The sequence below is a fragment of the Rhincodon typus genome, chromosome 17, assembly GCF_021869965.1.
Source record: "Rhincodon typus isolate 14 chromosome 17, sRhiTyp1.1, whole genome shotgun sequence".
In the NCBI taxonomy this organism is placed as follows: Eukaryota; Metazoa; Chordata; class Chondrichthyes; order Orectolobiformes; family Rhincodontidae; genus Rhincodon; species Rhincodon typus.
This window is the reverse complement of record NC_063348.1, coordinates 58348236-58369712: the sequence shown is the minus strand read 5'-3', so window position 1 is coordinate 58369712 and position 21477 is coordinate 58348236.

The following is a 21477-nucleotide window of genomic DNA, read 5'->3' as shown; positions in this document are numbered from 1 at the left end:
GCAATTAATTTGTCAAGGAACTGCAAACAGATGATTTCAATCAACAGGGAAATGACTTCATCGGAGCAGAAGACTGATTCTGGCTGAGTTAAGGCAGCGGATCTCAAACATGAAACTTAATTCAGTCATGAACTCGTGTTGGATTTTTCCTCTCTTCCCCAATTCCTAACTGCATTGCAAAACTGTTTCTCTCTCTCTCTCTCTCTCTCCTTATTGTCCGGCACATTCAGGCGAAAGCTATGACTCACAAGTTTTCTTAGTTCAACCAGAATGCTGCTTGCAAGTGATAAAGTGAGTTTCCGCCTCTTTCAAGCAACACTGCCTTTGCTGTTTTTCATGAATGGTCAGCCTTTCCATCTCCTGATTGGTCGCCTCTCGGAGGCCTTTAACCAATTAGAGACCCTGGCAACACCCACAACCACACAAAAAAAATCCGGAACTTCTGGAGCCATCAATGAGCGAGCCTTTTTTTTCACTGACATTTCTGTAGGATAGGAAATGATGTGTTTTTTTTTATTAAGAAGGCTGTTTGAGAAGCTGCTATCGAGCAGTCAGTGCTTTTGCAGAAGCTGCGGTTTGATGATGCAACTGTAGTCTTCCCTTTCCCCTGTTTTGAGCAGTCAGGGTCTTGTGACAGGAAAAGGTTGAATAACTGAATTCCTTTCTTTGCATGCGCCCCAGTCTTCAGTTTCATTCATTAAAACACTTAAGCTCTCAAGTATTGTGGAAGGAATAGGTCACACTGCTGGGTGGCTAGGAAGCTGCCTGTGCTGTAGACCCACATGAAAAGCGAGCTTTACTGACTAAGTGGTTAGAATTTCCACCCCAGCAACTAAATAGAATGCAGTCAGATGATGAACATATTTTCACAATTCTCTTTTTTAAAAATCTGAAAACGAACTAAGGTAGAAGTGAACACATACATTGTTCAAAGCCCAATAGTTTACCAAATGATTACTTCAAGGCATTAGTGCTAATTATGATTCAGCATTGAGAAATCTTTTTCATTTCCATATTTGAGTCATTATCGAATTTTTCCATCCATTTTCGCCATGGAACAGACACCACAATGAACTTGTTTTTTTCTTTGCATTTCTCTCTTTGAGCATAAGGATTCATCGTCGCAATTAAAGACCGGATTGTTCATCTGGAGATTTCTGCTCCAATATTGTTGCCTGCTGTTTGTTTGTGTGGGTTTTGTGTCATTAAGCCCCAGCACTGCAGCTATCCACTAATCTTTCATTACATTCCTGGAAGAAAAAGAAACAAATCTGTAGGGGACAAGATCAGGTTTTAAGTGTGCAATCACCATTGGGCTGTTTGATGTTTGCCTGAGAATAAAATCAGGAAATGCTTAATGAAACTGAAAAGAAAAAATACTGGCAATTGCATTTCCAACCAAGGGTCATTAACCTAAAGTAACAATACTGTTTCTCTCTTTGCAGGTGCTGCTGAATATTTGCAGCATTTTCCATTCTTATTTCAGATTTTCAGCCACCACAATGTTATTGTGCTTTTGTACTTGCAAAACACATAGAGTCCCAAATAAAAACCCAGGCTGCGCCTTCCCTCCCCACACAGTCTCTTCAGCCCTTTCTGCTCCGGGTCAACACAGAATGGCATCGACCAAAGACTATCAGAAATCGGCTAAGCGTCATTTTTTGCCATTATTCATGAAGAGTTTCTATCCACCAGCCTTCTCGGGATTTCTCACCTAATCTTCCAAAACCCATCTCATTAATTATACTTTTAGGAGGAGTGATGCAATGTAAAGATGCCACCGTCTTATCACACCATGGGCCTGCCCTCTCATTAGAGAGGGACAGATGACCGGTGGTGGTTTAACCTGAGGGTCACCTTGCCACTGGAAGAGGGTTGAGAAGGACAGTCCTTTACAGTGAGCTCAGTCAGTGCAGGAATTGAACCCAGGCTGTTGTCATTGATCTGCCAGCCACGCTCACCAAACCCTTCAACACTCTGCCTGTTATATTCTCCCATCGTCACCTGTCAGGACCCCTGAATTCCTGACACTGGCATCATTTGGGCAAGCAACAGCCTCGTGGTATTATTGTTGGACTGTTAACCCAGAGACCCAGACAGTGTTTTGGGGACCCAGATTCGAATCCCAGTATGGCAGAGGGTGGAATTTAAATTCCTTTTTGTTTAAAAGATCTGGAATTAAGAGTCCAATAATTAACAGTATTAATCACCATTGGGGTGTTTTTTTTAGTCCAAATTGTTCTATTGAGTTCAAATTGCACATCTGGTGGGGTTTTAATCTGGAATTAAGAGTTCGATTGTTGGATAAGCCCACCTGGTTCACTAATGTCCTTTAAGGAAGGAAACTACCATCCTTACCTGGTCTGGCCTACATGTGACTCCAGACCCACTGCAATGTGGTTGATTCTTAACTGTCCCCTGGGCAATTAGGGATGGGCAATAAATGTTGGCCTGGCCAGTGATGTCCTCATTCCGCAAAAGAATTAAAAAAACTTTAATACCAACCCATGTTCCCAGTCAAGTGCTGGCTATTCAGAGGCACCCTGTTCACAGATTAACCCTATTTGTCCCAGACACATCAAGCAGATAATAATCAGTACAAACACAGAGGGAGCTGGATGAATTCAGCAAGTCTGGCAACGTTTGTGAAGAGAGAAACTTAGTTAACTTTCCAAGTCCAGTATCAACCTCCCTCAGATTGGCATGCTGCATTGCCAGCAGGGCCTGGGGGTCCTGCTAGGCTGAGTGGTTACCTGCAGCCGCTGCTCACAGAGCCCTAAGATGATTGTGAGATGATTGTGATTGATAGAGGTCTGGAGAAGCAAGCAATGAGCTGCAGTCGCCAGGTTACAGTCCTGAGATTCCTGTCGGTTATTGTCGCTGTCCAGTTTCAGTCTGGCGGGTGGGACAGTGAGAAACTATACATCAATGAGGCAAGATGATGAAAATTGGCCTCTTGCCACTCCCCAACAAGAATCTCGTGCCACTGTTCAACACACAGTTTGGAAGATGGGAATTTTTGCTCTCGACGTTAGGGAGCTCTTGCTTGAATTCTCATGTGATTTCTGCAAATTTTTCACCAAGGTCCACATTGTTCAGGGGTTAGGAACATTCCACCCCACATTATCCCTCCTGTAAACTACTTGTACTGCCAACAGAAATGGAAAGTTATTTTCTACAAATGGATATGCAACAATGTGGCACATCAAATGGAAATTTTTGAAGAAGGGCCCTGACTCAAAACGTCAACTTTCCTGCTCCTCTGATGCTGCCTGGCCTGCTGTGTTCATCCAGCTCCACACTGTGTTATAAATAGAAAATGATGTCTTGTCATGCTACTACTCATTATATTAAAGTGGCTGAAAACATAAATTGAGCTTTATCTTAAGCATCCAAAGGAATTCACTTGATCCCAATTGGATTAGAAACTCTGCATTCCTTCAATTCCTCCTGAAAAAGTTCTCCCCCATAACAGAGACTACTTCCAAAGTCCTTCATTGACTGAGAAGTGGTTTAGAATGTCTTGATTTCAGGCTGTTGAAGAGCCCTTCTAAACTGGAAATGTTGACTTTGTTTCTCTCTCCACAGACTTACTGAGTTTCTCCAGCATTCTCTGTGTTTGTGCCACAGTTAACTTCTCCAGCCTCCATCCCACAGCAGGACAACCCCACCCTGACTTTCAATGGGTGGACCGCCCCAGGGTGGACAGCGATGGCAGCCACTCGAGTGACTCTGTTGGTCGACTCTAGGAAATAAGTGGCCAGATTCCTGATAAATACTATCCAGCTCCTTGACTGTTTTCCCACAGCTCCCTGACTGTAGTGGACCCAGTGACTGTGACTCACATCCCCCTCTGACTGTGGAGGGACAGATCCCCACTAAACCTGACCACCCCAACTGCCCTACTGACCCCAGCCAAGCTCCCCCCAGCTCTGTGGACTGATATTGACCCTTGATTGACTGTGCTATGACCCCCTGACTAAGGATTACTCCTCCTGAGACATTGAGATACAGCCACTTAGTTGATGCACGTACAGTGTGTTTAGTGTGTACTCCACTGGCACCTGGTTTCGGTGTGAGATTAACACAGCTCTGTGCTGTTCAGTTAACTATCCCCTGGTGGTGCAATGGTAGTGTCTGTACCTCTGAACTAGGTGGGGCAGCTTCAAGTCCAACCTGTTGCAGAGGTGCGTAATAACATCTCTGAACAGGTTGATTAGGAATTAAAGCTCTCACCCCATTGACTGCTGACCAGCATGACAAGCTGCCTGACTTTGTATCTGTGCTAAACTGTAAGGCAATACTCAATTCCTCTGAACCTTTAAAGTGTGGTTGAGGAGGAAAATCACTAAAACATAAAGCAGGGCAGAGATGTTGTGAGTGTCCAAACAGTAACTAAGTGAGTGAGCACTAGGAGAGTGAGAAACGGCTCGGGGACACAGCCTGGTGCGGTATGTGAGCTGGGAGCCCCATCCCTGTGCACACAGTGTCCTCACCACAGCATTCCAATGGAAGTGCTGCTCTGCTCCAAAGGACAGCACGATGGGGTAGATGTGGGCTATCAGTGGATCGGAGACGTGCCATGATGATATTTTTTGTTTATTCATTCACGGGATGAGGGCGTCACTGGCTAGGCAGCATTTATTGCCCATCCCTAATTGCCCAGAGGGCAGTTAAGAGTCAACCACATTCCTGCGGGTCTGGAGTCACGTGTAGACCAGACCAGGTAAGGATGGCAGTTTCCTTCCCTAAAGGACACTATTGAACAAGGTGGATTTTTTCCAAAAATTGGCAATGGATTCATGATCATTATTAGACTCTTGATCCCAGATATTTATTGAATTCAAATTTCACCATGTGCCATTGCGGGATTTGTACAGAGAGATTGGCATGCGTCAGATGCCAGTGTCAGTGAACATAGGGCACATGTAGCCGCTGCCCATGGAGTGTGCCCTGAGAGGTTGGTGCTAGGAGTCTGAGATGGAGATCTGGAGGAGCAAGGGGTGAGCTGGAGTCACCACCTTGGACTTCCACGGCAGGAATTTCAGCATCTTGTTTCTATCTGGTGGGAGGGAGAGTGGGAATTTTCTCTGTAATGAGGTGGGATTCAATAACAATGAGTGGAATACTGAGCAATAACGTTTCGGTCTGTTACTGGTCGCTAGTGAGAATTTTGTCTTGGTGTCTGGATCTAAGTTGGAAAACATGACTTGTTGACCTCAAAGTCAACTTCTCACACGATTCTCCCAAATTTCAAACCATGGCCCACAGTGTTCATGGCCTGAAATAATTCCACCAAGATTCTCTGGGAGTCAAGGGAAATGGGGAATGGTGTGGAAAGTGCAGTCTAAGGCCAACAAGATCAGAATGAAGCCTTGGTGGGAAGTGTGGCCTGCTCCCGTTTCTATGTGGTCTGTAAGTTACTCAGTTGTATGGAAAGATAGCAGCCATTCAGCACACACCTAGGTTATGCAAACATCAAATGAGATGAAAGATGATTTGTTTTTACTTTGACGGGAACATTTTAACCAGGACAATTGTCTCTTGGTTGAGAGAGAAACGTTAGTGAAGAGATATTCCCATTGAGGTGTTCCAGGACAACTTTGCATTTGCATGAACCACGAAGCAGACTGATGGAGTCATTCATCTCTCCATTGTCTGAAGAATGTGCTCCAGGCTTGGAATAGCAGTCAAGCCGAGTGCCAACTGATTTAGAAGCAAGAATATTACCAACTGAGTCAAGCTGATGACTGTGTGTCAATGTTTGTGTGTTGGCCAAACATGGGGGACATAAAGACATAAGAACTAGGAGCAGGAATTGGCAAATCATCCCTTCGAGCCTGCTCCATTTAATACAATCAGCTTGGCTTCAATTCCACTTTCTTGTCTGTTCTTCATAACCTTTCAATCCACTAATAATTAAAAATCTTTCCCTTCTTAAATTTACTCACTGTCCCAAAATCGAACATACTCTAGGGTAGTGAATTCCACAGATTACTGACACTTTGAAAGAAATGTCCTCAACTGTTTTAAATCTTCTATCTCTTATCCTGACCTGATGACGTCTTGTTCTAGATTGCCCAACAAGAGGAAACATCATTTCTATGTCTACTTTATTAATCCCCTTTAGCATCTCATAAACCTCAATTCGATCTCCTCTCATTCTTCTAAACTGCAGAGAGTATAGGCCTAAATTGTTCAGTCTTTCTTCATAACACAAACCCCTCATCTCTGGAATCAATCTAGTGAACTGAAATGTCACTGAACAGTCTCTGAACTGCCTCCAATGCAACTACATCCCTCCTCAGGTAAAGGGTCCAAAATTGTACACAATCATCCAGACAACAGAAAGGGACAGTTTCCTGTAGTATGTCAGAATGTTGATACATATTCACCGCATTTATGATCAGAGCTATGTGCAGAGATCAATGAGGTACAACATTCTGGACAATATACAAGTATGACTTCAAACAGGGACTTTGAACATAGGAAGACAGGAGTGAGCTTTCTTTGGAAGGTTAAAAATTGTTGGTTGAATCTTCTACTTAAAGTTTTATAACTTTAGTGAAAATAGCTCCTTTGAGGGGAAATGCTACTTCAGGCACTGCTGCCAGGGTCCGTGGCTCACCAAAATCAAAAAGGGCTAGTGATATTCAATACCTTAAAATTAATGCATCTTTTCAAGTTACTCAATGAAAAGTAGGAAATACACACTTGCCCCCTGTGACCAGAACAGGAACAGCTGCAATCCATCATTTATTTGAAGCACTTCCACCTCTGTTCAATAAGGGTGTGAAGAAGCTCAAAAATTCAGGCTAGCGCAAATAATTAAACTATCTACATTCAGACTGTTTCAGGAGTAAATTAACAAGAAAGTACTTTGCATTTGTTTAGCACCTCAGGATGTCATAAAATGTTTCACAACTAATCAATTTCTTTTGAAGTGTTGTTCCCGTTGAGTAAGCATTTGGTAAGGTGGCAGAAATCGTGTTCCTTGTTTTGTTTTTGTGGTGTTGGTTGAGAGGTCGATGTCAGCCAGCACAACAGAACCACCTTGCATTTCTTCAAAGTGTGTCATGGTACTTTTGATAACCGTCCTACGCAGACAAGTGACACTTCAACTTAGATCCTTGTCTAAAAGATAGGTCGTCCAACATTGCAGTGCTCTCAAAGGATTGTGCTGACACCTGGGTGAGATGTATAAGAGCATGTGTCCAAATCTCTGAAGAGAGACTTGAATTCACAACCTCTGACAAACAGCTAAACCAGACCGGTACTTAAGTTGCCTCATCACCTTGTCCACTTTCCTTTTTTCATTGTCCTTAAACACTTCCTCAGCAACTCCTTTGAAGAGGTCCAGTAGTTTTGTAAGGTTTGGGAGATTCTGTGATAAAATGGTTTTGTACAATGCATTTGAGGCTTGTGTCACTGTGTGTTCCAAAAATGTATGAAATTATTCCTCGTTTAAGGGTTGTAAATACACTTGGACCTGTACAGCACCTTTCACAACCACAGGATGTCCCAAAGAACTTTATACCCAATGAAATCCATTTGAAATGAAGTCACTGTTGATATGTAGGAAACATAGGAGACAATTTGTCCACAGCAAGGTCCTAATGGCTGTGGGTGTGTTATTGTTTGAGGGATAGATATTGACCGTGCAGAACTTGTCTGCCCTTCCTCAGATTGTCCTTCCCCATACGTGGAAGTGAGAAATGTCAAAAGGAGCTGCTCAACCAATCACAGGCTGCTTCTCCCTGGTGTTTGCTGTTGATTGGTTCATCAGTGAGGCAATCTGCAGCAAGTGTGAGAGGGAGTCTGGAGGTAGAGAACGAGGCAAGGCAAGGGGGTGATGATCCAGTGTGGAGCTGGAGGAACACAGCAGGCCAGGCAGTATCAGAGGAGCATGAAAGTTGATGTTTTGGGTCAGGATCCTTCTTCAGAAATTGCGGAGGGGGAAGGGAGCTCTGAAATAAATAGGGAGAGGAGGGGTGGGGCTGGGGACAGTTGGGGGAATGGTGATAGGTGAGTGCAGATAGGCAGTAGCGGAGATTGGTCATTGAGGTGGAAGGAGGGGATAGGTGGGAGAGAAGATGGACAGGTTGTGTCAGGTCAAGGAGGCGGGGATGAGAGGGAGGGTTCGTCTTGGGATGAGGCCAGGGGTGAGGAGATTTTGAAACTGGTAAAGTCCACATTGAAACTATCGGGCTGTAGGCTCCCAAGGCGGAATATGAGGTGCTGCTCCACCAGTTTCCTGGTGGTGTCATTGTGACACTGGAGGAGGCCCAGGGTGGACATGTCACCCAGGGAGCGGGAGGGGGAGTTGAAATAGTTTGCGACAGGAAGGTGTTGTCGTTTGTTGCAAACAGAGCACCGGTGCTCTACAAAGTGGTCTCTGAGCCTCTGCTTGGTCTCACAGATGTAGAGGAGGCCACATTGGGAACAACGGATGCAGCAGACTGCATTAGCAGATGAGCAGGTGAACATCTGTCTGATGTGAAAGGTTTTTTTGGTTCCTTGGATGGAGGTGAGGAGGGAGGTGTAGCACTTCTTTCTCTCTCTGGGCTCAATCCTTCCTCACACCCAACCCTGTCATCAAGACAAATGCCACCTTTACTGAGCAGATCCTAGTTCTGAAGAAGTAGTTAACTCTGTTTCACTCCCCACAGATGCTGCCAGATCTGCTGAGTTTCTCCAGCACTGTTGGTTTCTTTTCAGGTCTTCGGCATCCAGTTCTTTGTTTCATTTAAACAAAATTTTAAACTTCCAACAGAGGAATATCCAGCTACCTAGCAACCAGAAATCTTGAAGTCACTGAGATGATGAATTTCTTGCAAACTTAACATGTTTTTATGGAGTGTCCATCAGTTAATTTGGAGAAAAAATATTTGTTGTTAAATTGAAACACTGCAATGTCTCAAAGTGTGCACTGTCCTTGAGCATTGTGGGGGTGGGGGAAATGGTTAGCTCATTTGGCTGGATGACTGATTTGTGAGACAGAGTTATGCCAACTATGAGGGTTCCATTCCCACTGCCTTGAAAGATTCTCCTTTTCAATCTCTCCCCTCCCCTGAGGAGTGATGACCCTCAGGTTGAGCCCCCACCAGTCATCTCTCCCTCTAATGCAAGAGTGGGACTATGATCTGCTAAGACCTAACAACTTTACCCCATTGCTGTATGTGGAATGGAGGGTTACCAATTATCGAGCATATTGATGAATTCCTTGACTGTGTGAGTCCAATTAGCAATATAGGGCTTTTCTTTATTCTTTCCTGAAGCATTAACATCTCTGACAAGCCCACCATTTGAAACACATCCCTAAATGCCTTTGAACTGGCCTTACTAGGACTATTTCATAGGACAGTTAAGAGTCAACCACATTGCTGTGAGTCTGGAGTCACATGTAGGCCAGACCAAGTACAGACAGCAGTTTTCTTTCCCTAAAGAACATTAGTGACACAGATATATCTCTCCAACAATCTATGAAAGCTTTTCAGTCATCGTCACTGATATGAACTTTCTGTTCCAGATTTATTAACTGGAATGGAGCACGTGTCTACAGAGTATTAGCCTGGAGATGACTTTTCCATGGAGAAGTGGCTCTGTCTCAGCTAATGGCACAGTGAGCCAAAATGAAAAAGGAGATCCTGAAAATATTAAAGTTGCCCTCGAGAATTCTCAAGAAGAGACTTCAGAAAGAAAGAAAATATTTTGCCGGCTGGTGTGGTTTGATGTCACGGCTGGAATGCCCCCACGCATGCAGCTCTCCTTCAATACTGCGCAGAAGGTTCAGCCTACACTCTGTCCTCCAGTCTCTCAAATGGGGTTTAAAACTCTCGTTTCAGACAAGAGTGCTATCAGTAAGCACTAACCTCAGCATAACAGTATCACACTAAAGTAACCCTCTTCACAAAATTCAATCTCTTTACAGGAACAGCGAGGCAATTAGAAAGGAGCACCTTTAGAATGATGGTGCTTCCTTTGCAAACAGTTAGTCACTCCGAATTGTCCACAATTATAGTCAAGCACATGATAAGCATGCTACTTCTTATTTATAATGCATGATTGTATAATTTGATGGAATTCACCACTAGCTATAAATGTAGATTTGTACAGAAGCCGCCAATGCCACCTACTTTTTTCATTTGGGCTCAAATAGTTTACAAAAATTTCCATACCAGAAATTTATATAGCCACTATACTGCACAACATTTACAGCTCTCTCCTCAAACAGATAAACCATTCAAACACCCCCTCTCTATAAACACTTTGCTCGCTGAAGCTTCCAAATCAAATGGCTTTTAAAGAGAAAGTTATGCTGAGGGCTTACGGCAACAGAATATAAATAAAATTAGTGGCCTCTAGTGTATCCAAATCAGTAGCATACTTATCACACCTTTGAAGTTTTATTTAGTAAACTGAGGGTGCATTAGAATTGAAACACCAGTTAAATCCATCAATAACAAAATATTAATGAGCGATAATTAAAGTGCGTAGGTCTCTTTATTTTCTTTAAAAGTCATATGTTTTACAGATGAAAATTTGCACAACACTTTTCAAAAATGAACTCTTTGATTATAAAGTCTACTGGGTTTCTAGGGTACATTTGAGAGCTTTGCTAATCCTGGAGTGGATTGATTTAAAAAGGGGCTTGTTTATGTGGTGAAACTGTTAATTGAGATGCTGTAAACAAGGAATATTATTTAAGAACTCATGGTATTTCAGTGGGTGTTTGAGGTATTAGCTGTGTGCTGCTTGAGACTGCTATTAGAGACTTCCTGTTGGCTTGACTGAGCTGCGTGACAAAGCTGTGATCTGTGCAATTAAACCCATGCTTCTGAGTTGCTTCAGCTATAGCTATAGTTTGCAAATAAAATTACAGTTGTTCAAAACATATATGTTAAACTTTGATGGGAGAATTTACTATGGCATAAAAGGAATTGAAATTCTCCTGATTTCAATACATCGCCCAGGGTGGAATTTTAATCACATCATGCAAGCTCTAGCACGTTATCTAGTGCCAATGATAAGGTGATGAAGTATCAGCTGTGGTTCAGTGGGTAGCTCTCCTACCTGTGAGTGGGAAGATGTCTCATTTTTGAGACTGTTGTGAGTTTGACTCCAGAGTTTTTTTTAACCTGATGAGGCAATGTCTATGGTATCCATCATAACATAAGAAATTGGTTGTGGATATTGTGGTATTGAAGAATGTAACAGAGGTTTATTTGAGCTGGTCGTGATTTACAAACATTTCATATCCAGGCATTTAAGAGTCTGGGCTGGCATTAAGGTATTGATTACAACAGAGCAGCATGATTCCAAGAGAATGTCATGCTTCAAGTCATTTTGGAAAAGAGGAAGTATGAGATCTTTATATTCTCAGGTCTCATGCTGTTTTCTCACATTGCATTTGCTTCTTTTGCAAAACGCTATAAATATTTTTCCTCTGGTTCTCGATCTGCTTATGAATGGGAATAATTTTGTCTTTATTTTGTAAACTTCTTTCGATCTTCTCTTGGTCTTCTCTCCAAGGAAAACAGTCCAAACTTCTCAAATCTTCCCTCATAACTAAATTTCTCATCACTGGAACCATTCTCATAAACCTCGTCTGTACTCTCTCCAAAGCATTCACATCCTTCCTAAATATGCCACCCAGAATCCGCATATAATTCCCCACCCAAGTTCTAATCAGTGTCCTATATCAGTTCAATGTAATCTCTGGCTTTTATGCTCGACGCTTCTATTCATGAAACCAAGATTACAGTAAACATTATGAACTAATCTCTCTAAATGTCCTGCCACCTTTAATGACTGGAACACTCATGCACCTGGGTCTCTCTGCTCCCATTCACCGTTTAGAATATACTCATTATTTTATACTGTCTCTCCATGTCCTTTGTACCAAAGTGCATGACCTCAGACTTCCCTACATTAAACTTCATCTGCCACCTGTCTACCCACTCCACTAACTTGTCAGTGTCTTTTGAAATTCAGCACTGTCATGTTCATAGTTTACAATGCTCCTAAATTTGGTAGCATCTACAAGCTTTGAAATTTTCCCCTACACATCAAGATCCACATCAAGATACATATCAGGAAAAGCAAGTGCCCCAGATCTGAGAGATAGTTAGAACTGCCAATGCTGGAGTCAGAGACAACACAGTGTGGAACTGAAGGTACACAGCAGGCCAGGCAGCATCAGGGGAGCAGGAAAGCTGATGTTTTGGGTCAGGACCCTTCTTTAGAAAATCTGAAGAAGGGTCCCGACCCGAAATGTCAGCTTTCCTGCTCCTCTGATGCCCGAGATCTGACCTCTGAGGAACTCGAATACATACTTACCCCAAGCTTGAAAAGTATCCATTCAGAATTACTCTCTCGTTCCTATCTCTCAGCCAATTTTGTACCTGTATTACTGCTGTCCTTTTTTATTCCGTGAGCCATAATGTTTCTCACAAGCCTATTGTGAGGCATTATATCGAATGCCTTTTATTAATCTATGTACATCACATTAACAGCATTGCCTTCCATCAACCCTTCCTGTAATCCCTTCAGAAAAATCCAGCGAAATAGCTAGGCATGACTTTACCCTAACAAATCCATGCTGGTTCTTCCAAATTAATCCATATTTTTCCACCTGAGTATTAATCCTATCATGTCATGAAGTTTCCCCACCCCTGAAGTTAATCTGATTGATCTTCAAAATAACTATTTAATATACATTAATACTAAACACTGCTATACATGATAATCATAGATATACCAGGCTCTGTTTTTATGGTTACATTAGGTAAGGATTAATCCACGTTCAACATATTCGTGCCCATATTCTGTTGAGACTGTTTCTCATTTTAGAGCGTTTGAACTCCACCCACACTGTGCTACTTTTACTCAGCGATGTGCAATTCTGAGATACCATTGCAAGGTTGTTCCAGGATTCAGAAATCCTTACACAACAATAAATTGCAAGAAATATCTCAAAAAAGGAGAGAGGAGGGAGAAATACAAAGAGTTTTGTGAAGGAGCTGAGGGGCCAATATATCTGAAGGTACGGCCACTCATGCTGGGGTGGAGGGAAGTGAAGGATATACAAGAGGTCAGAATCTGAGGAATGCTTAGATGTGAGAGATCTCAGATTGTTGTAGCTGACAGGGAGGTCCATCTGCAGAAGAAGCAAGGGTGAAGTGATATAAAGCGTTTTCAATCAGCAAGTAGTTCGGGTTGAAAATGCACTGTCTGGAAATGTGGTGGTGGCAGGATCAACAAGAGGCATTCAAGAGGGGCATTGAAATATTATTTGAATAAAAATAATCCGCATGGGGAAGAAACACTGGGTAATGATGCTCATTCAATGAGCTGATATAGGCACAATGGGCTGAATGACCTCCTCCGGTGCTTTAACAAATCCGTGGGTCTGAGAACATGACAATCAGGATTCTAAAACATTTGGACTTTGGTTCACAAAGGCAGCGATGATGAGTGAACGAGACTTGGAACATTAGGTCAGACACAAACGCAGAATAACCTGGAACTTACAAGGAAAGAATGAGAGAAAGAAATGAACTTAGACTTCCTAAGAACCCACTGAACTCAGAAAATTATTTATGGGTACATCAAATTCCAAAATTCTGATTGACAGCATATGTCCATGGGACAGAAGCAAGCTGTAGCTGGGAAAGAATATGTTGTGCATTTTATAAAACTGCTGAGAACATTTTATTTAGATGCTGACATTCGCTGAGAGAAGAGTTACTGCCAGCAACTTTCAAACCCTTGGCCTGTCAGCCACGATGAAAACAAAGGTTTCTACTTTTCCGGCTATTTCTCTCTTTCACTCTCTCCTACCCGCTAAGGTAAAGCTCCCAATGAAAAGAACAGGTGGGTGTTGCATGGGAGTGGAGAAGGGTGTGGGCAAGTTGCCCATTTCATGTATGTTTCCATTCACCAATACACTTAGAACAGGTGAAGACTGTACGGCCCCTCTGGTCTATTCTATCATTTAATGCACCTGATCTGTATCTTAACTCCATGTGCCATCCTTGTTTTTGTAATCTTCAATGTCCCTGTCCAGCAAAGGCCGATCCATCTCAGTTTTTCTCATTTTCAATTGACTCATTGTCAAAAGCATTTTAGAAGTAAAAGGTCCAGATTTCTGGTACCCTTTCTGTAAAGAAATGCTTCCTAACAGCACCCCTTAAAGATCTAGCCACTTCCTATCAGAGATAGTAGGAACTGCAGATGCTGGAAAATCTGAGATAACAGGGTGTAGAGCTGGATGAACACAGCAGGCCAAGCAGCATCAGAGGAGCAGGAAGGCTGACGTTTCGGGCCTAGATAAAGGGTCTAGACCCAAAACGTCAGCTTTCCTGCTCCTATGATGCTGCTTGGCCTGCTATGTTCATCCAGCTCTACACCTTGTTATCCCACTTTATATCAGTCTATTTTCAATCAGCCCACTCTCAATCAGCGACACAGTTATAGAAGCACTTATAAATGGCACTGTGAAAGGATTCTGACTCACTGAGCCACCTACCATTCCAACAGGTTCACTTGGCTCCTGATCTATTATAGTCTTTGTCCAACGATGGCACTTTGAACTGAGTTCCAGAGATGGTGTAAAAGTCACTTGACACTGACGCCACATTTGGAGATTGAAACAAATGGAAAGATCTACCCTGGTTGGAGTTGTGTGTAGTACAAAGGAAGGTGGTGGTTGTTATTGTGGATGAGTCAATTCAGCCGCAAGGTGCTGTTGGAAATTCCTCAGGATGGTATCCTCAGGCCATCCACTGGCAGCTGTTTCGTGGATGAAGGCAACTCCAGCAATGCTCAAAACACTCGACCTCGTCAGGGGCAGTGCACAATCGCTGCAGTGTGAAATGACTACAGGTTGCACTGCAGCTACTAGGCACCTTCCAAACCCACGACCACTTCCATCCAGAAACGCAAAGGCAGCAGACAGCTGGGAACATCACTCCCTGCAAGTTTCCCTACGAGTCACTCACCATCCTAACTTGGAAATATATTGCCGTTCCTTTAGTGTTGCTCGGTAAAAATCCTAGATCAGTCTCCCTAATAGCTTTGTGGGCGCACTTACATCATCTGCACTGCAACAGTTTAAGGAAGTGGTTCACCTTCTCCAAGGGCAATTAAGGATGAACAATACATAACTGCTGGTCTTGTCAGCATTGTCCGTGCTTTGTGAATGTGCAAATGAAATATAAGAAGAATTGAAAGAATTTTGGAACATTCTGAGATTGTGAAAGGCACTATATAAATACAAGCCCTTCTTTTTGGCCACTCTCAAAACATCCTGGGTGTCTCCTGGCCAGTGAGTTAGTTTGACAGCCAGCCTGTTTCCCTTTGTCTGACTGTAATCAGCAGTGAAGATGGTATCAGCTGGGTCGATTTTCATCGCCAAGAGTTCTGTTTATGTTTCATGCGGATCTCACATCACGCACAGATGGATTTCTGGCCCTTGTCGGACGAGACTCCGCTGTACAACCAATACAGTTAAAAACAAAGCCTATAAAGGCCTGCATACAGTTCTGATACGAATAGAGATTCCTAGTGACTGGTGAATGGGCAGCCATGGTGAGGGATACACTCTACCTCGACTGACCAGTGTCAAAGCAAGCACCTTTTACTTCTGTCTTACACTCTCATAGCTTCTGTTGTGAACCCTTTGATATCTCCCACAAGACAGATGGTGCTAACACTGAGGTGTGGAGTTCCATTACCAGGGACTGATGGACTGGGAAGCATCTGCAAAGAGCGGTAGAAATGGAAGAACATTCACATCTCACCTGTAGTTTGGCAATGGCCTAGTGGTATTATTGCTTGACTGTGAATTCAGAGACCCAGGTTCAAATCCTGCAATAGCAAATGGTGGAATTTGAATTCAATAAATATCTGGAATCAAGAGTCTAATGATGACCATGAATGCATTGCCAATTGTTGGAAAAAACTCATCTTGTTCAATAATATCCTTTAGGGAAGAAATCAGCCTTCCTTACCTAGTTTGGCCTACGTGTGACTCCTGACCCACAGCAATGTGGTTGACTCTTAACTGCCCTCTGGGCAATTAGGGGTGACCAATATGCAGCACTGTACATTGCTTCATCTGCATCTTTGAAGGGGCTGAGTCTGCCAACAACAATGAGGTCACATATCTGTGGTAGTGCTATAACTGTTGAGAAATCTGTGTTCCCTTTTACCTATCTCCATCTCCAAAAGACCAATGTTCAGTCATGTCAGCCATCTGTTGTAGAGAAGCTCAGAGGCAAACTGTTGGGAGTAATGGTGGTCTAGAGGTCGCATCATTAGACTGGTCATCCCAAAGTTCAGGCTAATGTTCTGGAGGCCGCAGGTGGAATTTAAATTCAATTACTGAAATAAAATCTGTACTTAAGACCTGTTCTCAGTAATAGTGACTGTGAGCTACATCCTTCCACATTTTGGACAAGAATCATTTTAGCCAACTTTCATGGACAGTTTCCACCTGTGGGACCCAATAGATTTTCTCACACGATCATCCCTCCACGCACCTCATTAACCAGCTCCCACGGTCTGTATGGTGCCCCCTCACCTGATCTGAGTCTGGCTCTCCCACACACTGCAGTCGCAAGTACTCTTCTAGGATGTTGGTAACCCTGGTACCGATGCCATCTTGGAATCCTAGTCATGCACCCAGTCAAGTTTTGGCGTTCCACAATGGCCATTCACAGTTAAGGTAGAGGCACAGCATCCACAAACTAATGCCTCTCATGGCACAGCCGTGCCACGTCAATGCGTTTGCAACTGTGCACTCCCACACCTGTTGTTCTTTAAACACAAGGCCACACAGCTTAGCTGTCCTTAGCCACAATGCCTCTTACATCCATCTCTGCTACTGTCTCCCCATACTGACTATAGCCCAGCATCTAATCATTGTTCAATGTGGGATCATCACACACAGAGAAACCTTGAAACAATTCAGAATATTCACTTTTATTCATCAACAGCAAAATAGAACAGTAATCAAACAAACCAAAGCTATAAAAAAACAAGGAACTACAGATGCTGGAAATTTGAATCAAAAACAGAAATTGCTGGAGAAACTCAACATATCTGGCAGCACCTGTAGAGAGAGAAAGCAGAGTTAATGCTTTGGGTCTAGTGACCCCTCTTTAGAACTGTTGGTAGTTAACAAGACATGGTATCTATGACAGACTGTCATGGGGAGGTAACAGGAGTGGAAGGATAGGAGGAGATGGAGTCCATAGAGTAGGAGAATAACAGTTAGGCAGATGGAGAGATAGATGATAGTATGTCAGGGAAAAAACTGATATTGGCACTAATGAGTGGGTGAAAATGGGTTGGCTGTGCCAAAACAGCCCATTTTACCATCGACACAAAAACAGAAATTGCTGGAAAAGCTCAACAGGTCCGGCAGCATCTGTGAAGAGAAATCAGAGTTAACGTTTCGGGTCAAGTGACCTTTCCTCAGAACCCATTTTACCACAAGGTCTGGCGTGTGGGACTGGGTAAAGGACATGGAAGAAGGAGTTCAAGTTCTAAAATAATTGAACTTGGTATTGAGTCCTGAAGGCTGTAGGGTCCCCAAGAGGAAAAGGAGATGCCACATTTGCCTCTCAGAACAGAAATGAACTGCATGTCTGTCAAGCATCAATGACTGTACAATTGATGTGTGATCAATGCACCCAGCTTTTGTCTACTGAAGCCAGGTATCAGTTAATTTCTCTCTTGCTTATCGAGCTTTGTAGGCTGTGGTCTGGCCTATATGTGACTCTAGATTACAGCAATGTGGTTGACTCTTAACTGCCCTCTGGGCAACTGGGGATGGGCAATAAATGTTGACCCAGACAACTTCGCCCATATCCTGTGATCAAATTAACAAAATCAATGAAGACAAAATGAAAAAAAAACATGATCCACTGAAAGTAATGAAGGATTTATTTCCCCTTGGCACCCTCCCCCACTTGAAACCAAGTGTCTATGAATAGCCGAGCTAAGATTACAGTCCGGGTCTCATCGCTACTGTTCCGAGCTCCCTTCAGATACCTGTGACTCCAGCTTCAGTCTAGAGACTCAAAACCACAATCTCATTCAGTCCTGGGGGAGCACTCTCACCCACTTCCAGCTTCAGAACGAGACTTAAAGCCAAGGAACACCCTGCCTTTTTGAGGGGGTTGCGGAGGACAGATGACAGTGAATAACTGCTGACTGTGGGCAAAACTTCCCAGTCCGTTTATTCCTCTGGCAAGTGGCCCTGTCTGCAAACGGTACCTTGGAGATCCATGGGCATCAGGCTCTCTGAGGTTATAAATGTGATCAGTTTGTGTTGTGTTTGCAAGTTTTGGATAAGGATTAATGTTAACAAGGACACGAGTAAAGAGAAGCATTAAGACCATAGGAAATTGCAGCCTCTCACAGATCCCTGGCTCTGGTCCACTGGTGGGTGGTTGGTGTTATAAGAATTTCAACTTCCCAGCATAAACATCATGAAAAGGAATCAGTGAAAAGAGAACAAGGCCAATTCAACCAGCTGTGTTCGGGGCTATTCAGGAACATGTTCCTTATAACAGAGCTCCAGAGCCATTAAAGTGGGAATCTTTTACCCGAGATCTAGCTTTGCAGACGAGAGAATTTTAAAGTACAGCTCCAGCAGACAGCGAAGTGAATTCTCTGCAGGTTTTTCCTCTTGGTCATCAGTTCCAGCGAACACTTGCACACCGACATTAGTTGCCCCCTTCACCCTTGCCTCTCAGGGCCCAGAGGTTGGACAGTCCAATTGTACACAGCTACGTGAAGACATAAATCTCGCCGCTGCCTCACACATGGCACCAGTGGTTCCTTACCAATGCTTGCTGATGTGTCGAAATGTGATTTTTGTAGTTTCGAAACCTCTTTCCCATTGTTGCCTGTATAGCTCTTCTCCAGATCAAAGGAAGCCAACCAGAGCAGCAAATTGGAATCTGAATTCCAAAACCACCTCAGCAACAGGTTAGGAATTCATCAGCAATGCTTCCCATAAATGAGGCCTGCACTGTAAATGCTGCTTTGTTTTGCCACAAACTCAATGGCAAACAGCAGTGTAAACAATTAGTGCTCTATGGCATCGTTTATGTGGGAAATGATTCACAGAGCTGGAATCCTCCCCTCCTCAGATCATCTTCCAATGTTGTTTGCACAGGATGACAAATTACCACCTATCCCACAGAACGTCGCTGGTTTAGTAATAACAATTCTCGTCACTCAGTGGGACAGTCCTAGGGTCTGAGCCCCATTTGGGGTCTCCAGTACATATTCCAGGCTCAGGCAAGGCTGCATTGTCCTTTTATTCATTCAGGGGATGAGGGAAATCGCTGGCTAGGCAGCATTTATTGCCCATCCCTAAGTACCCAGGGGGCAGTTAAGAGTCAACCACATTGCTGTGGGTCTGGAGTCACATGTAGGCCAGACCAGGTAAGGATGGCAGTTTCCTTCCCTAAAGGACATTAGTGAGCCAAATGGATTTTTCCAACAATCGTCAATGGATTCACAGTCATCATTAGATCCTTAATTCCAGATATTTATTGAATTCAAATTCCACCATCTGCTTTGGCAGGATTCGAACCCAGGTCCCCAGAATGTTATCTGGGTCTCTGGATTAACAGTCCAGCGATAATACCACCAGGCCATCACCTCCCGCTCTGTGTTTGTGTGTCACAAATGTTATTTGCTACTTGTCAGCCCAAGTTTGGGTAATGACTATATCTTGTTGCATTTGAACATGGACTGCCTCAGTATCTGAGGAGTCACAAATGGTGCTGAACATTGTGCAATCATCAGCGAACATCCCCACTTCTGACCTCATGATGGAGGGAAGGTCATTGATGAAGCAGCTGAAGATGGTTGGACCTAGGACACCACCCTGAGGAACTCCTGCAGAGATGTCCTGAAGCTGAGATGACTGACCTCCAACAACCACAACCATCTTCCTATGTGTTAGGTATGACTCCAACCAGTGGATAGTCTGCCCCGATACCCATTGATTCCAGTTTTGCCAGTGCTCCTTGATGCCACACTCAGTCGAATGCAGCCTTGATATCAATGGCTGTCACTCTCACCTCACCTCTGGAATTCAGCTCTTTTGTCCACGTTTGAACCAAGGCTGTAATGAGATCAGGAGCTGAGTGGCCCTGGCGGAACCCAAACTGGGCGTCACTGAGCAGGTTATTGCTGAGCAGGTGCTGCTTGATAGCGCTGTTATTGACACCTTCCATCACTTTACTGATGATCGAGAGGACACTGATGGGGTGGTAATTGGCTGGATTGGACTTGTCCTGCTTTTTATGTATAGGTTATACTTGGGCAATTTTCCACATTGTCGGGTAGATACCGGTGTTATAACTGTGCTGGAACAGCTTGGCTAGGGGAGCAGCAAATTCTGGAGCACAAGTCTTGAGTACTATTGCCGGAATGTTGTCAGGGCCTGTAGCATTTGCAGTGTCCAGTGTCTCCAACCGTTTTTTGATATCACATGGAGTGAATCGAATTGGCTGAAGACTGGTATCTGTGAAGCTGGGGACCACTGGAGGAGGCTGAGATGGATCATCCACTCGGCACTTCTGGCTGAAGATTGCTGCGAATGCTTCAGCCTTATCTTTTGCACTGATGTGCTGGGCTCTTCCATCGTTGAGGATGGGGATATTTGTGGAGCCTCCTCCTCCAATGAGCTGTTTAATCATCAACCACTAATTATGGTTGGATGTGGCAGAACTGCAGAGCTTGGTTGTGGAATCACTTAGCTCTATCTATCACTTGCTGCTAATGCTGTTTGGCGTGTGAGTAGTCCTGTTTGGTGGCTTCACCAGGTTGACACCTCATCTTCAGGTATGCCTGGTTTAACTTGAAGCCATGAGACTTCATGGGGTCCAGAGACAATGTTGAGGACTCCCAGAGCAACCCCCTCCCGACTGTATCCCACTGTGCCGCCCCCTCTGCTGGATCTGTCCTGCCGGTGGGAAAGGACATATCCAGTGATGGTGATGGTGATGCCTGGGACATTGTCTGTAAGGTATGATTCTGTAAGTATGACTATGTCAGGCCGTTGCTTGACTTGTCTGTGAGACAGCTCTCCCAATTTTCACACTGGCCTCCAGATGTTAATGAGGAGGACTTTGCATGGTCGACGGGACTGTTTCTGTCATTGTCTTTTCCGGTGCCTAGATCAATACCAGGTGATCCATCCACTTTCATTTTTTTGAGACTTTGTAGCGATTGGTACAACTGAATGGCTTGCTGGGCCATTTCAGAGGGCAATTGAGAGTTAACAAGATTCAGGATGTTGATGTATACACGAGAGAAGGAAACTTGATGTAGTCTTGTGAAATAAGGCAGGGTCGTTGACTGAGAGAGATAGTAGGAACTGCAGATGCTGGAGAATCTGAGACAACAAGGTGCAGGGCTGGATGAACACAGCAGGCCAAGCAGCAT